Source organism: Mustela lutreola, chromosome 5, assembly GCF_030435805.1.
Source record: "Mustela lutreola isolate mMusLut2 chromosome 5, mMusLut2.pri, whole genome shotgun sequence".
Taxonomy (NCBI): Eukaryota; Metazoa; Chordata; class Mammalia; order Carnivora; family Mustelidae; genus Mustela; species Mustela lutreola.
The window spans coordinates 42309133-42326347 of NC_081294.1; the positions used below are offsets into that span (position 1 = coordinate 42309133).

The 17215-nt window shown below is 54.6% G+C and overlaps 1 protein-coding gene and 1 long non-coding RNA gene across 3 annotated transcripts in view; one reads left to right on the plus strand and one right to left on the minus strand.

The window, feature by feature from the left end:
- Positions 1–1191: 1191 nt before the first annotated feature.
- LOC131831778 (uncharacterized) lies at positions 1192–7582 on the minus strand. The gene is made up of 2 exons (XR_009353798.1): positions 7399–7582; positions 1192–3302 (listed from the first exon to the last, which is right to left on the minus strand). It is a non-coding gene; the product is annotated as an uncharacterized LOC131831778 (long non-coding RNA).
- The window catches only part of NDST1 (N-deacetylase and N-sulfotransferase 1), a 58917-nt gene continuing 47281 nt past the window's right edge, over positions 5580–17215 (plus strand). The window contains exon 1 of one of the 2 annotated variants that reach the window (XM_059174052.1): positions 5580–5778. The gene's annotated coding sequence lies outside the window, so the exon portion shown is untranslated. Of the gene's footprint in view, positions 5779–6081; positions 6233–17215 lie in introns of those variants that run through there. The other variant, XM_059174053.1, reaches the window with a different exon arrangement.

Sequence of the window (17215 nt, forward strand, 5' to 3'; positions counted from 1 at the left end):
CATTTGTTTGCAGAAGCCATTACCGCCTGGTGTGGGCATTGTGAAGGTGTTTGTTCACCCTACCGGGTTGTTCTATCTGTTCTACGAGCCAGACGAACCCTCCAGGGACTTGGAAGCCTGCGGGCAGGTGGTCTGCAGGTCCTGTGTAGCGACCGCTGGGCCTTTTTGCCCCCTGTGGACATCTCCTCCAGGTTAGCGAAATCTCCATTTTCTCGTCTACAAAATGGGGGTGAATAATCTCTACCATGTCTACCTCCCAGGACTACTGCATGATCCCCAGGACTCGGTTTTCAGAATGTCTCCCAAACAAAGGAAAAGTACTTCGTTTGAAAGGGACTGTGCTAGGTGAGCTCTGGGCTAGTGGTTGCTCTAGAGAGTGAGGGATGGTCTGGGGAAGGCGTGACTCGTGTCTTTAAGTTCTGCTTGAAACAGGAAAGAAACCTGGCCCTGGAGGTGGGAGTGCTCTGGAAACCAGCTGCAAGTACTCTTCAAACAGCAGCAGCAGCACAGCACCAGCAGCTGCGATGAAAGAGGGTTTACAGCAGGGGAAGGATGGGAGTTTAACGCCTGGAAGTCAGGGGAGGGAGCACAGAACCTAGGCGGTCGTGGACAATGTGGGGGCTCATGGCACCTGCGAGGTGGGGTGGTTAGGGACACTCAGTCTTTGGTTGGATGGCCCTGGATTGGAAATCTCTGCCACTCCTGTCCGGGTGACCTCAGGGGAAGGTGCTTCACCTTTCTGAGCTTCAGGCTGTCTGGGTTGCTGAGTAACAAACAGAAAGCGGGTGGCATGCACCAGAACGAGTAATTAATTGCTCCTATCCCCCCACCTCAGACAATCTTTGCTTGGTTTCCAGAACATTTTATGTCCATCGCCCATCTGAAGCATGGATAATCTGCCCATTTCACAGATTTTCTCCATTATTTGTTTAAGAGATTATCGGGACCTGCCAGGAAGAACTCAACTATGCGTGTGTGCGTGCGCACGTGTGTGTGTGTGTTTGTGTGTGTGTGTGTGAGAGAGAGAGAGAGAGAGAGAGGAGGGAGAGGGAGGAAACTGTTACACCATGTGGTCAATGCTGTAATTACGGTGACTGTATTCTCCAAACCACAAATCAGGTCACGTGGTCGGACAGAGGCTATTTTCTGCCTCCACTGAAGTCCAAACATGAAATCACATGTAGTTACACATTCATTGAATCACCTTTTATTTTTTTAAAGAAGCAAATGACATGGAATTTGGATTGTCTTTGACAAATCCCACTACAGTCCTAGAAAATCACTAAAGCCATCATGGGGGCCGGTGAAGAACCCGTGCAGGAACAGGAAGACTTCCTGGGGGAGCTGCTGCTTAAGAGGAGCCTTGAAGGCAGAGTAAGACCTCTCTGGACAGAGGAAGAGGAGGGGAGGCCTGAATGCCCTTAGGACATGACCTACCTACCCTTCCCACTCTGAAGACAGCCCTGCTCCGAACTGGGATGTTGGCTACAATCAGCAACTGTGTCTGTTTTTAGTTACTTTTCACTTTTTGTTGTTTCAAAGAGCTCTGGTGGGGGGAGGGGAACAAAATTGTTACAGGCTCCTGTAAGAACACATGACTATTGTATTGACATGTCCTCTCTGCAGTGGACTGTGCATTCCTCCTGGGCAGGAGCCACCTCTGTCTTGTTCATCTCTATATCCCTCTGCTTGTCCTCCCCCCTAAGAATGGGATGAGGAAGACTGCAGGAGAGGTACTAAAAAAATGTCAAATAGAGGCGCCTGCGTGGCTCAGTTGATTAAGCGGTTAGGCATCTGACTCTTGATTTCTGCTCAGGTCTTTATCTCAAGGTGCTGACAGCAAGTCCTGCCTCTGGCTCCCGGAGTCTGCTTGAGATTCTCTCCCTCTCCCTTTGCTCCTTTTCTACACTCCTCCCTCCCCACTTCCCTCTACCTCTTAAAAAAAAAAGTCAAATAAATAAATGAATAAAGTACCATTGATGAGCATTTTGTAGGTGGACAGTATGTATCTGGTGCTATATCTGCTGAATTTCATTTCCTCTGCTTTGTTCGCCAATGTGTGTGAATTGCCTATGCTGTGCCTTGGGCTGAGCAGAGCCATGGGGCTCAGCCGTGTGAGACAAACGAGGATCCGCCCACACAGAGCTTGTACTCTAGGGGGAGGGATGGGCAGGGGACAAGTAGCTAAGGGGATGAAGAGGGGATGTGGCATGTAGACCAGGTCCGGATTACGGGTGTAGGGAAAGCCCCAAGAAGAAAGGAAATTTAGCCTGAAATCTAAAAGATCACAATTAACACTTAAACACTTGTATATGCCGGTCATCCTGGACACAGACAATCCTGAGGGCTTGACATATTTAACTCATTTAATCCCCCCCCAACTACAATACTATTATTGTCCCTATTTTAGAGATAAGGAAGCTGAGCACAGAAACTTTGACAAACAGGCCCAAGGTCACACAGCTTGTAAGTGGAAAGGGCAGCATTCAAAGCCGGCAGTCGGGCTGAGTCTGCGCTCTTATCAAGGAATTAGTCAGGTCAAGGGGAAGGTAGGGCGTACCATTTTGGATGAGAGGTGAGGCTGGACATCGGGGCAGGGAATTCATCCTAAGATTAATGGTAAGCCGTGCTTTAAGTGGGAAATGAGAATGAGGAGGTTGCATCCGAGGGAGCAAAGTGGGAGGGAGGGAGAGAGAATGATAAAGAGACCGTGAACATGGAAGATGGCGGAGACAAGATGGCAGCTTGGACTAGGGCGGCAATGGGGAAGAAGAAGAAATGGGGTTGCATTAGATTAAAAAAAAAAAAAAAGAATCTGGAGGCAGAACCAAGGGACTGACTCTCGGATGGGATGCGGGGACAAGGGGCTAGTGTCAGATTTCTGGACTGGAAATGTGAGCTGGGGCCACAGGAGAAGGGGGAGAAGCAGGTCTGGGTGGAAGAAATGAGTTTAGCCTCTGACTTGTGGAATCGGATAAAGGTAACCTTGGAACAACTAGAGAACATATCAAGTGGGCAAGGGAGAAGTTACCTGGGGCTGAGGAGAGGATCTGGGCAGAGGGAGTTGTCAGGGCAGAGAAAATCCTGGAAGCTCTGAGAGGTGTGAGTGGATCCTGAGGGGATGGAGGAACCGGCATCTTGGCAGTCTTCCTGGGTGTGGTTAGAAATGCAGGTCAGCTTCTCGTAGTCCATGGTCCCGTGGAGGTAAATTCTCTGGGTGGGGCCTGGGCCTTGCCTCCTCACAGGGTTTCTGGGTGACGCTGAGCCAGAGGGCCTTGAGGCCATCTTGGTCAACAGCAACTCTGAAGACATGACAAGAGTAGGAAGACATAGCTATCAGTGATGGGGAGTTACCCCAGCTCGCTGCTGCCTCCCAAATGCTTTATTCCACTGATGAGATGCCAGATCTCAGTCAGCCTGGGCAGGAGGATGAGGACTGCGACCTGACTCGCCTCCCCTCCCCTGGGCCTCCCACAGCCTGGCTATCACCTCCTTCACCTTCTTAAGAGCCTTCTTGGTCCACAAGGCTCTCAAGAGAATGTCGGATCTGTGGAGCTTTTCCCAAGAGGTCACCTATAATCTGCTCCTAACCCACCTCTCCAGTTTTCTTGATCGTTCTGTCCTTCTTGCTACCTCTGCCCTCCTCCTCTTGCCCCCTACCTCCCACCCACACAACACTCAGCTTTCCCCCAGCACTTTCCATGGGGCCTTTGCACAGGCTGTTCCTTGTGCAGAGCATTAACTCTCCCCACCCTGATCCCACCCATTCCTCCCGACCCTGCTCCAACACTGCCTCTCCCCAAAGCTCCCTCTTTCTGCTCCCCTCTTACTGGTAAGGCATTGCACTTCTTGCCCTGGGCCTCTCCAGCAGGCACTCAGTGTAGCCAGCTCCTGGACACAGGGAGGGGCACGCTGATCACCTCCAAACATGTCTATATCCCTCTTGAGTGTAGACCCATGTCTCTTTCAAACCTGCTTCTCCCTTACTAGGACCTCAGTGCCTGGCACAGACAAGATGCTCACAGGACCTCATGTGGATGGAAATCTCTTCTAAATGGAAATCTCTTCTAAAGCAGAGATTAGCATGAGTAAGGTACTAGGGGGCTTGTTTAACCTGCCTAAGAGAGTATGTTCAAGGACTTTTAGATCACTGAAGACAGAAATATAGACTCTACAGGATAATTTGCTGGTGGATGCTGATTTCCCTGGCCAGACTGGTGGCAGGACTGGAGTGTGCACAAGCACCTCTTTGCAATGGCCGGCAGTTGGGGCCTGGGACTACCACTATAGGCTCATTCCTCTCCGATGGTACTCCTTGCAAAGCTGTTACTTGAGCACAGCTTCTTGTTCAGGCCTCAGCACCCCACCCCCCCTTCCCTGACATAGGTGGGTTGGCTGAAAACCTGTTTCCTCCAGGACAAAGTTACTCTTTAGGGAAATGGGGACAAGTGTCTCCTACTGTCATATGGGCAGCTCAGCCTTTCTACCTCTCTTGGCTTTGCTCTGGTTGCTTATATGCTTTTTCACCTTTGTTCCTGCAGTCAGTCTTGAAACTCAGAAGGTCCTTAGGAAACTACCGATGTATTGTTTTCCAAATTTGCCCCAGCCTCGCCCAAGGTCCAGAGAGACAGGATCTCCAGGTAAGGGGCCTAGTGACCCCCAACATGAGGAGATCCTCAAGGCTCACTAATCAAATCGCTCCTTCCCCCACCCCATCTCTCCTTGTTCTGGTTGGTTCACAGAGGGCAAAAAGCCCTTCTGCTTAGAGCAGTCAGATCTGAACACAGACTCCACTCAGCTCTCTCTGAAACTCCCAGAAATCATGCCATCTCTCTGGGCCTCATTGTCCCCATCCATTTAATAAGGATGGCCACTATAGTCTTGCAAAACTTGCAGGGTCCTTGAGATGGTTGAAATGACACTGAGGATGGGAAACTGAGGCTTAGTGGAAGAAGAAATCTGTTAAAGGTCATCCACCCCTTCATCTGCTAGTTCGAGGCCAGGTGCTGGGGATTCAGCTGGGAACAACTTGTTGGGGGAGATGACATCCTCGTAAACAATGAGACCAGTAAATGAACCAGATAATCATGATAAAGGAAATAAAGGGGTTTTCGAGAGTCGGGGCAAAGGTGGGGTGGAGTGTGTGTGGGGGGAGGCCTGCCCAGGAGCGCAGGAGGGGTCACTCAGTCAGAGACGGGGTTGTCGGGGGGGAGCCGTCTGGGGAGGTCCTGGAGGGTTGTCATAAGACCAGCGGCGTCAGAGTCCGGAGGCCCCCCTCGGCCCCGGCCAGGGCGCTCCCCGGGGGCCCAGGAGGCGCGGCGGGCGCGGGTCTTTGTCTCCCTCATTTTCTTCGAAGCCTCTCCAACCCCCAGCGCTATTCCCTCTTTGACCTCGAATAACTTGTTGGCTTCCCCCGGGCTTTGTTTCCCCGGGGGTCACCGCCTCCGGGACGCCGGGCAGCTGCCGGGGGCCCTCGTGGGTCCCGCATCTGACACCCCCTCCGGCCCCCGCCCCCTACCCGCTCGGAGACAGGGGTCAAAGGCAGCCCGCGTCACGTGGTCGCCGAGCAGCACCGAATCGGCCGGGAGAGCCGAGGGAGAATCCGGGTGGAAGCCGAGAAATCCAGCCTCGATAGCAGCGCCCGGTCCCGCCCCGGCCCCCGCCCCGGGGCGCTCGCCGCACGCCAGCCGGCCGCCGGGCCTCCGGAGCAGATCTCCGGCCGGCACCCACGCTCCATCACGAGATCGAACCCCGCTCCCACCGCCGCGATTCGGGGAGGTAGGCACCGCGGCGGGCGAGGGGAAGGGGAGACGCGCCGGGGGCCCTGGGCGCGCGGGCTCGCCCCTCTGTGCCCCACGGGCTGTGGGGCGCATGGTAACGCGCCCCAACTGCCAGTCTTCGGGGAGACCCCCACCTCCTCGCCGCGGGACCGCGGGGCGGGGTGGGGGGCGCGGGGAGGGACTGCGAGCTGCCCCAGCGCTGTGCAGGGGGCCGGGACTGGGGGCTGGGCACCGGGCGGGAGGGGGAGGGGGACAGCGAGCGGGAGGCGGAGCGGGTGGTGGCGGCGGCTGCGGCGTGGAGCGGGGGTGGGAACGGCGGGAGGCGGCGGGCGAGGGGTTAACCCCGGCCGGGGCCAGAGCCCCGCGGCGCCTGCACGGCCGGGGGAGAACCCAGGCGTCCCGCGGCTCTCCGGGAGCGCCTCCTCCCCCGGGGGGCGCCCCAGCCTGGGCAGGTAAGACGCTGGGAGGGCCGGGGCCAGCCAGTCCCCTGTCGCCGGGCCGGCGGGGCCCGAGCCGGGCGTGCAGGCCGCGCGGGGCCCAGGCGGCCCCCGGCGCAAGTTTAGTGCGGGCGGGCGCCGGGCGGGCGAGCCGAGTCTGCCGGGGCCCGGCGCACCCGGGTGGAGGACAAAGGGGTGGGGGGCCAAGCGGGGGCCGGGGGCAGGCCAGGGTGCGGGCGAGGGCAGCGCGGCAGCTGTAGGTCACGGATAATGTCACTCACGAGGAATGCCCCCTCCCCCTCCCCTCCTCCCGAACAGGGGAAACTTTTGTCTGGCGAGGGAGGGGGGTTAGAGGCCGGGTCCCTGCTCCGGGCAGGGTAGAGGCAGCCGGACCGGTTTTCTCGGGACTGTGCGCGGCCTGGTCTCTAACTCCCTTCCTCCTCCAGCTTCACGGAGCCAGGAGTCTCCGCGTTGAACGCTGCTCTTGAGCGCTCTGGGACGGGGTGAGGAGGGGGCGCGGGTGGACGCTTGGGCCCTGGGACAGGCCGGGAATCTGGGGACTGGCCTCCTGGCTCGGCTTTCTCGGATTCGAGCACACGGGTCAGCCAGGAGCCACGCCAGGCCCAGGGGATTCAGAACCCCACCTCCAGTCTAGCCCCGGCCCTGTACTCCTCTTCGCCAGCCCCCAATCATTCAGAACGGCCTCTGGCAGTACTGCCCCCTGGTCTGAGGTGCAGACTGACCTGGTGTCTGTCGTTTCCCAGCCCTGTGACCTTGGGCTAGTTCCTTCCCTTCCCTTCACCTCAGTTTCCTTACCTGTACAATGGGAAAATATATAGTATCTTCTAGAATAAGGATGAAATGAGAGCCTGTGGTATGTCAGTAAACGGTGGCATGTTTATATTCAACAAGTATTTACTGCATGTTTACTATGTGCCAGGCACTGGGCTAATTGTTCTACATACATTATTTTATTCAGTTCTCCCACTTGACTGTTAGCTGCATTTCGCTAAGGGGGCAACTGAGGCCCAGGATGGTGAAGGTCACACAGGTGGGATGCGGAGGAGCTGGCTTTAACTCTCCTCCCCCAGCCTCAGAGCTCTATAAGGTCCTGCTGTGACTATGAGTTCATGTTATTTTCAGTTCAAATTATGAGGACACTTGTCCCATTTCCCCATTACCCTTATCCCTAGGTGATGCTCCTTCTGCCTGGTGCTGGCGCAGCATGAGGTCTGGTGTCCTGGCTTTTGTTATTGTGGGCAGCTGGAGCAGAAGGGACGTCCACTGGAGTCCAGTGATGGTCCAACTTCTGTTGCTGGCTGGGCCTGTGGCCGGAATGCTCTCCCAGTGCGGGTGGTGCAGGGAGGAGCCGGTCTCCCTGGCTCCAGCTAGGGACAGCTGGTGGCTTTGTCAACAGGCCTCTCCCCAGCACCCAGGGGACGGCAGAGCCTTTCATCTCCATTCAGACCAGGTCACTTTCAGATCCGCAGAGGGCAGAGGTAGGGCCAAGAAGTGGAGCCCTTGGGGTGACAAGAGACGTAAGGCCAAGAGATTTATGCCTAGGTGTCCTCTTGTGTGAATCAGTGGCAGGGTCCTTATTGCTGAGCTAATGGGCTGTCCTAGATGCTCCAGGCACAAAGGTCCCTGAGGACTATAATGGTAGGTGGACTTTGAGCCAGTGTCAGGATTACAGAAAACTGTTGGAAAATGCATGTGTATATAGGGTTTCTGAGCCTGGGACACAGAGTGGGCCCGTGAGTCAATGTATGGGGTGACCCAGACTTCCATGGGCTTCAATGACCTGTGCTGGCCCAATCTTTTAGTGGGGGTACCATCTCATGACTGCTGATTGGGCTCTGATTGGGAGCCTTCAGTAATTTCTTTCAAATGGAAAACAACTTGCTAATTAACACATGACGTCTTAAAACAATGGAGTGCGGTAGGTAATGAAAGTTCTTGGGAGATGCAAGTTTGTGCATTACTTTTCTAGCTGCTCTGAGGGCTGTGCCAACACTAGATCTGGGATTTGAGGGTCTGTAGGCCTTTGCTAGACTGCACGAATAGGGGATCTTCCTGGGCGGACAGATTTGTTAGCCTGTAGGAACAAGAGTGGAAATTCCACTCTTGTTCCACTCGGAAATGCAGGGCAGAGAGGGGAGGGGCTGGAGGGCTGAAAGGAGTTCTGAGGGATGGGGACAACCCTTGGCATGTGGCTAGATGGTCCTTACCATCCAGATCAGAGCAGGAAGAGAGGCCTCTGGGAGAATCAACAGGTGAAGGGATGGAGCCAGGAGGCAAGACAGGATGGCAAGAGGCATGCGAGAAACAGTTTGAAATCAGAAGCTGAGGATGCGGTCAAATACGGAATCGAATCGCAGATGGGGGGTTGGCCCAGAGGCCAGCGGAAAGATCTGCATCTGAGAAACATAGAAACGGGCTCTAGTCTTAGCAGCCCTGAGCTCTGACTGCCCTCGGCTTTGGGCCTACTCGACCTGTCTTCCCTACTTTGGGACCAAAGCCAGGCCTGCAAGTCCCTAGAGATCGGGCAGACTTCTGCTGGCTTGGAATTTGGTTTTGGGTATGGCTTGAAATATCTGGACTGTTTGGAGGACTTGGACGTGCTTTACGTGAAATGGAACATTAGGGTAATTTGCTAAATATGTATGGAAAGTGTCTGCGGAGTGGGGTGATGGGGATATGAAATAGGGTGAGGTGGTGCTTGTTTCTCAGCGGAGAGGCTGCTGGTCTGATGGGGGAGGGAAGACGAGGATCATTGATGGTAAAGAGGCAGGACGTGGTCAGTGAGAGATGGGCTTTGGAAGGTCAGTAGAGGGGAAAAGCTCTTTCGGTTGTGAACGTCGGCAGGGCTTCCTGGGGGAGGAAGTGTTTTCGAGGATGCAGCCTAGGGGAAGGGGGGCAGTGGGAGGCAAGATTCGGTTGTGGGCTGTTTGCAGTGTCTTGCTCTAGAGTTGGGATTTTATTCTGTATACTGTAGAGGACGGAGGGTTGTAAGCAGCTCGTTGAGTCAATGCGTGTTACTGTCTCGTGCCAGGCTCCTTCGGACGCTCCGCTGAAATCTCACAGCACCCCTGCAAAGTAGCTTCTGCCGCTGGGACCCCCACCTCCATCCCTTCACCTGTTGATTCTCCCAGAAGCCTCTCTTCCTGCTCTGATCAGATGGGGCAGTGGAGACTCAGATGGCTTGAGTCACTTACAGAACTGTATTGGAACACGGGCCAGAACTGTGTCTGCCCTAGTGGCTGTTCCTCCCAGAAGTCGTTTGGCCAAAGATGATGGCAAAACTGGTGGCGTTGAGACCTACTCAGAAATGATGCTAATTGTGGTCCAGCAGAGAGCTGACCAAAGCCTGACTCAGGCCATGGGGCTGAGGAAAGGAGGAGGAGTCCACAGGACTTGGTAGCTGCTTTGGGGATCAGGATCATTGCAGGTGACCTAAGGTTTAGGACCCTTAAGTGTCAGGGCCACCATTTTTGAATTCCTGCAGGGCTATCTGTGGGCAGAGGACATAGCCTTGTCTGGTGCCTGCCGAGGGCAGAGAAAGCACCAAGGGAACAGGAGGCTAACAGGGGACTAGGGTGCCTGGGGAGGAGGCAGGGTCTCCATTGCTGAAGATACGTGGTGAGCATTGTTAAAGGTATGGGGGAGAGCATGCAGAGGGTGCGTGCTGGCAGGGTCAGGTCTGGGGGACTTCTCTCAGTTCCCTTTTCTCTCGAGAATCTCAGCAGTTGGGGTGGTGCTCGGCCCACTTCCGCCCCCTGTTTTTCTCACAGCTCTTCTGAGCTGCCCCTTCCTATGCTTCTTGGAAGTTCCCCATACTTGCCTGGCCTGCAGTGCTCTGCCTGAGAGAGTCCTTACCCTGTGGAACATACTCAGCACGGCTGGCCTTCCAGGGGCCCCTCGGGACATCTGGATCAGCTGCCAGAGCCCGAACGGCTGTGGACTGTGGTTTCCCAGAGGACTGGAGCCTTCTGCTTCCATTTTCCAGTCTGTGAAATGGGTTCAGTCTCTCTTTTTTCAAAATGTGTGGAAAGAAGGCTGAATCATGAATCATCTGAATCAGAAGGAGCTGCAGGAAAGGGCTTGTGAGTTAGAAAGTGAGGAGTGGGAAGGCTGGGGTAGGGGCAGGGCTGTTCCCCTCCTTCTTTGCAGTAAAGGTTAAAGCAGGGTCTCCTGGTCCCGGAGAGGGGGTGTCACCAGCTTTCTCCTGCCTGTGGGGCTTAGAAAGTGCTGCTCATCCGCTTCAGCTTGGAGGCTTGGAGCTTGGTAGAAGGAAAGGACATGGACGTCTAGGGCTGTGTGGCCTCTTGCCAAGAGCCAGTGTGCCCCCAGAGGAGTCATAGATGGGACCAAAGCTCTTTTCTAGATGGAGAGAGTTTATATTAACTTGCCTCCTAGCCCTTCGTATTTCTCCCTGTTCTATTTTTTCATAGGGACTGGATTAATCTAATTTAAAAAATCTATGTTGCAAATGAGCATTTATTTATTTGTGGGCTAGGTCTGGGGAGTAGCCCACTGTGTGACTCTATGCCCCATCTCCCATTCCCCATCAACCCTCAAGCAGAACCTGCCTCTTGCCCCTGCCTGTGTGCAGCCTTCCCTGCCGCCGTGGTCATCTCTGCATCTAGTGAAGGAGCTGCACGCCAGTCACTTCCCCTCACTGGCCCCCCACAGGCCTCCCCAACCAGGGCCCAGCTCCAGTGCTACAACTTCCATACAGTCAGTCCTCATGCCACAGAACTGGCATGGCCTGCACCCTGCATTTGCACGGCCAGAGCCTGTGACATGGCCCCCTCACCTGGCCCTTCACACACCTGGCTTGGAATTCAGATCTCTTAAGGACACATCTCATTTCTTCTAGGCTCCATGCTTTGGAGGTGGGTGCTGCCTGTGGGTCATTTCTACACTGGTGGGAGTGGGTAGCATTGTACAGTGGAGTCAAAAGTTGTGGGTTCAAATCCCAGCTCTGCTACCATTAGCTGTGGGATCTGGGGCAAATTACCTAAATCTTAAACCCCTTTTGGGCATTGGTTTTCTCAGCTGCAAAATGAGGTAATAATTGCCCTGTTTTGCTAGGGGAGTTCGATGCCTTTCCCTGGGTAAGAGCCCAGACTGTAGGAACTCTTTAGAGATAACAGTGGGTATTACTGTTATTTGTATCTGGGGGGTGGTCTGTCCTTTCAGAGATGGAGGGAGGGAGGAATCCTTGGGGTTTGAGTTCCTGACCTTTCTGTCTAATAGCCTGAGAAGGCTGGTTCAGAAGAGGAAACTGGCCCAGAGACTCAGGGTAATTTGTATGGGGTGTGGGTGCTGGCATTCTCATCCGGGAAGCCTGACAGGATTTCTTCTCTTTGTTACACCTGTTTTTCCTCTTCTCTCCTTTCATCAAGGTTGAGGTGCTCAAGCTCTATAGGCCCAGTTTCCTCTCTGGTGGCCATGTGGAACGGTGTCTGAAACTTGTGTCTAATAAGTTGGCCTGGCTGGCAGGTCCTGTGGCCGTCCTCAGGATGAGGGATCCACACCCTAGGCTGTGCACACCGTGGGCTGGAGCCCCCAGAGGCCTCCCGCCTAGCCTCCCTGTGCCTTGGGAATGGGGACAGGATGACGGCAGGGAGTGGTGACTCCGGGGTAGGTCTTGAAGCTGCTGAGTAGAACACAGACAGACAGAGCAGAGGCTGGAAGCTAGGCTCTGGCAGTTGAGATCCTTGCTGGGCTGTCTCCCACTGGTGGGATCTCAGGCAAGCTCTTCAGTGTCTAGAAAGATAATGCAGGAAACATGCTTAGCTTGAAGTTCAGTCCATGTTAGTTGTTGTCATTGGCAACGTTGTTATTATTGTAGTTGTTGTAATTGTTATTGTAATTGGCGACATTGTTGTTGACCACAGAGCTCATGTCGTCCTCCCAACTGCTGTAGGAGACAGGCACTAGTATCCCTCCGCCCCGCCCCTGTGCCCCCCATAAGCAGGTGTGGCACCTAGGGCTTGGCGGAGCAGATGGCGCAGCCTGGGGGGTGACCATCATGGTTGGCTGGTGTCTGAGGAGCTGTTCTGGCCAGCTGAAGCTGACCTGTTCTGTGAGACCCCGGAAGAGAAGCAGCACTTAGAGCCAGCCAAGATGTCCGGAGGTGTGGCACAGCATCCCGGCACGGAGACTCTTGCCTCATTCACACCTGAGGTCTGGCTGCATGCAGCAGGGCTGGGATCGTCCTCACCCCCCCTGGCCGGCGGTGGGGGAGCCACCTGTCTGGACAGGTCTGTGGTGGCACTCCAGCGGCGGAGGTCTGCTTGTAACTGCTCTGTGGCAGCCACCTCTGGTTTGCGCTGCCTGCCCAGGCAGAGGCCAGGTGAGGGGAAATGGATGTCATCATCTCAGTGCCTGAGCTCATGCCTCCCTCTCTGCCCAGATTCCCTTCCTCTTGTCCTTACATCAAGGCCGCTCCTGCTCATGCTTTTTACAGGAGTCTCAGCATCACGTACTTGAGAGAGCTCTTCCCGATTCCCCTGCGGGTTAAGTCAGTGGTCCTCAAAGTCAGTATCTGGACTAGAGGCGTCGGCATTACCTGGGACCTTGCTGGAGATGCCAATTATGTGGCCCCACCCCAGGCCTACTGAATCAGAAGCTGGGATCAGGGGGGAAGGAGGGATCCAGCAGTCTGAAGAAGCTTCCAAGGGATTCAGGTGCTTGCTAAAGTTCAAGAAACACTTGGTTAGATAATTAAAAAAAAAAAAGATGCTTCTCTCCTTGGGCTCTCAGTATACTCGGATACCCAATATATGTGGAAGACCCAGAGAAAATCCCAGTTTCTTTCTACCCTGGCTTCAAAGAGACACCATCTCGTAAGAGCCTTCCATCTCCAGGAAGCAACCTTGTGACACAGTAATGAGGTTCAGTAGAACCCCAACACAGATATAGGAGACAGTGCTGGGGCCACTGCAGGAAGGCAGGATCAGGGGGCTTGAAGGGTGGGGAGCTTTGTGGGTGGCACGAGTGGGGGCCAGGAACAAGCCAGCCATGTTCTGGGGCTGGAGTCAGGTGGAGAGTGTGGGTTCTGCTTCAGAGAAGCGTGTGTGCTGCGGGCTGGAGGCGCGTGCATGGGTGTGCGAGGACCGTGGTCAGATGTGGTGGGAGAGGGCGGAGGCGTCCTAGCTGTCACCAGCCCAGTGGTGTTAAGCATCTCAATAATTTTACTGACGATCATATAATTGCCAGTCAGCATTTTTTGAGGGCTTATCAGTGCTTACTGGGCATAATCCTATAAGGCAGGCACTATTATTGTCCCCATTTTCTTAGATGAAAATACTGAGGCTGTACAGCCATAAGGTGATAGATGTAGGAATTCCATAGAATTCTGTAGGGGTGCTTAGAAGCACGATCTCCTTGGAAGATGGGAGGTGGGGATGGTCTTGGCGTGTTTGTTTAGCAAGCCACAGCTTAGACTGTTTTTTTTTTTTTTTTTTTTTAAATTTTATTTATTTATCAGAGAGAGAGGGGGGGAGAGAGCAAGCACAGGCAGACAGAATGGCAGGCAGAGGCAGAGGGAGAAGCAGGCTCCCTGCTGAGCAAGGAGCCCGATGTGGGACTCGATCCCAGGACGCTGGGATCATGACCTGAGCCGAAGGCAGCTGCTTAACCAACTGAGCCACCCAGGCGTCCCTAGACTGGTTTTTTAAAGATGCAGAAACATACATACTATCAGATGAATGAATTAGGTTTTGGCAGGGGTGATGGGATTGCGTTGGGGTGATTCGGGCTGAGGCCTCCCCATTGGGCCTCCAACTGCAGACGCTGTCATTCTTACTGTTGTCTGGATGACCATTTGGGGCACACAGACTCACTCAGCGCTGCGTACAGGATCCCACAGCTAGGGCAAGGGAGAAAATCAGAGAGAGAAGAGTGGGTCTCTGGTTCTAGCAGGAGGACTGGGGATGGGGGTCAGGATCAGAGCCTACTGTCTAGCCTGCTGTTCTTTTCTGCCTTGGTGTCCCCAAGGAGCCCAGGAGCTGGAGGGCTTTCCTGACACAGTGTGGCAGCCTCTTCGTTTTTCCCAGCGGGGAACCAAGGAGCAGGGACTTGCCCGCACAGGGCCACACATGGTATCATGATTGGGACCAGAACCCAGAGCTGTCTCCGTTCTGACCAGGGAAGGGTTTGTTTCCCAAACACTGTCCCTGACCCCATTTCAGGCAGTCTGGGTAGCCATCACCCTCAGGGTGGCCCAGAGCGCTGCTGGGGGCAGAGACGGGTGTGTCCTGGGGAGAAAGCTGCCAAAGAGAGGCAGGGCAGCGTCCAAGGGAAGAACACCAAGAAGCCCAAACCCCAGACGGAAACCAAGTGTGTTTTCTAGGTCCTGAGAGGATATCTGGAACAATGGAAGTAGGATGGGGGAAGCTGGACTATAAAAAGGGCTTCTTGATATCCTTTAAAAAAAAAAAAGTGGTCTTTAGGTTTGACTTTTGTTTCTCTGAAGGATGTTTATGTAACTTCCTGAAAGCAAGCTTCCAGGGCTCCGTGGAGTTTGTCATGCTGCTGTTTATATACTCGGGACTTTGAGTGGGAAGGGCTGGATAGGGTGGTCTCCCCTTTTACAATTGGTGGAACTGAGGCTCTGAGAGGTGGGAGGGGCCTATTGGAGGTCATGCAGTGAGATAGCCGAAGACTGGGCCCTGGAGCCGGGGTCTTCTGGTGCCTTGCAAGGGGGCTGTTGTCTTGACTTACTACTCCTTGGGCCCCAGCTGGCATGGAAGCTTGGGCAGTGGCTACATAGGAGCCCCCTTGGGAAACACTCAGAGCCGTGGAGAAAGGGCAGATCCAGGGCTGCTTTCTATCGAGGTGGGCTCCCTCGGTGTTGACTTGTGGGGCAGGCAGAAGGCTGGGATGGTGTGCTTAGTGATGCCACCCCCGTCCAGATGCCACGGCCCAGCTGTGCACTGTCTGCCCAGCAGCTGGGAGCTGAGTCACACCCAGTGGGTGCAGAGGCGAGGGCTATTGTATGTCGTGATTTCTTCTGTTCTCCTAGCCCTGAAGGGATGACTAGGCCCTGAGCCCCGATTCATGCCCACGCCTAGGAACTTAAGCAGCTGTGAGTTTAGGCTTCATGTTTACAGATACGAGGCGTCTCGAAGGGCTTGGGGGAGTCCTCTTCCTCTGCCACCTCCTGTCTCTCAATCCTGCGGATCCTATGATCTTGACTCATCTGTTCTCACCAATGCAGGAGTCTGTGTGCCCCTGAGATCACGCACAACATTCTGTCGGCATTCCTCTGCATTCTTTCTCTGCAGAGAGAGTCTGGAGGTTTCATCAGGTTGTCAGAGGCCCCAGTGTCCCCCCAGGTGCCGACAGGAGGGCAGGAGGCCATGGGCCTGCACTACAGCGAGCAGGGTGCTGATGAGGCCCTGAGGTTGACGGTAGCCCTCTGGCCGCAGAGCATGGAGGTTCAGAGTGTGGCCTCGGAGGCCAGTGTAGGGTTCTAAATCCTTCGCTTAGGAGCTGTGTGACCTTCGGGAAGTGGCTGGGGTTGTGCCTCAGTTTCCCTCTCTGTCAAAGGGGAAGAATAATAATAGTTATCTCGTGGTATCCCTGGCTTTTAAAATAAGGTAATCCAGGGGAAGGACTTATCCCGGTGCCTGATACAAAGTAATCACTTGGTAAAAGGGTGCTGTTGTTATTAATCCCAGCTCTGTGATCCTGTTAAGTGCCTTACCGTGGGGGTCTTAGTCCCCACCGGTGGCTCTGTACTTTGTGTTGGGCTTTCCAGGAGCTGCAAGGCAAGGTGGGAGAGTAGAGGGTAGATAGGGAGGGAGGGAGAACCCTCTCTGTATTTCTGGGACTTTCTGGCCCAGGCCCTCGCTTGGTGCCTTGAACATGGCTTTGTCCTGAGGCAGGCTTATGTAACCAGCCAGGCCTGGCCAGACAGGACACGATTCTTAACCTCGTTTTGTCCTCCATTGTCTCTGCCTCCGATGGAGCTGTTGCATTAGCTGACCCGTTCCTCACACTACAGGGATGAAATCGAACCTGTGCTCTGCTGCTGCCCATTGATTTAATCTGGAGGTTTGCTGGTCATGGGGGCCTCTCCCCCTGCCACCTGGGGACAGAGGGAGCTGATGCCTCTTGCCTGCTTTGGGGGCAAAGGAAGGCCATAGGCTAAGGGCCCCTTGATCCATGGCCCATGTGTTTCCAGGGGGTGTGCCTACCTCTCCCCAGGATTCTCTTGCAGGATCTGTCCTGCAGCCCACACCCCTCCTTCTCTCCCCGGAAGCCTTCCTGGGCCCCTCCGCTATGGGGAAGTTGGCTTCTACTGAGCTTCACAGCATGTTCTGTGGCACAGTATGTCACTTTCCAGAAAACAGAGGCCACAGGCTGGCAGGCCACATCTTCCCCATGGGCAAGTTCTGCTCAGCCCATGATGAAAATTGAACCGATTGCCGAGAGGAGATTTTACCTAAAAGTCCCGATTTCTGGCTTTGCTTCACAAATTTGGAAGATCAGAACCCCTTGAGCCTGAGTTCTTTGCACACACACCTGGTCTTTCTGGCCATCCAGGTGTCTGAGTTTGTAACCCTATCCTGATGGTGTGGACTGCTTTCTCTCCTGTGCTACATGGTGTGGCTCCTCGTCTTTCTGCTTTGTGAGCTCTTTAAGAGTGGCGGAGGATGGGGGGCTGGCTCCTCTCTGCTCAGAGCATCGTGCTAAGGCTCAGGGCCCTGTACACAGCAGGAGCAAATTAAGTGTTTCCTCTCTGAGCGAAGGTGTGGCAGTGGTGCTCCCTGCCAGCTGCAAAGGTTTCATTTAATCGAGGCCTCCGGATCAGCCTGGGCTGTGGCCCTCGAATCCTCCTCCCAGATAAGCCGTGCTGCTTAGCCACTGACCCAGGTGGCTTCTTAAGCTGTGGATGAACAGTGTCACTGGAACTGTTGTCCCCACACTGTGCAGCCACGGGGAGGACCATCTCACCTGCAACCGTCCCACGCTTCACTCCCC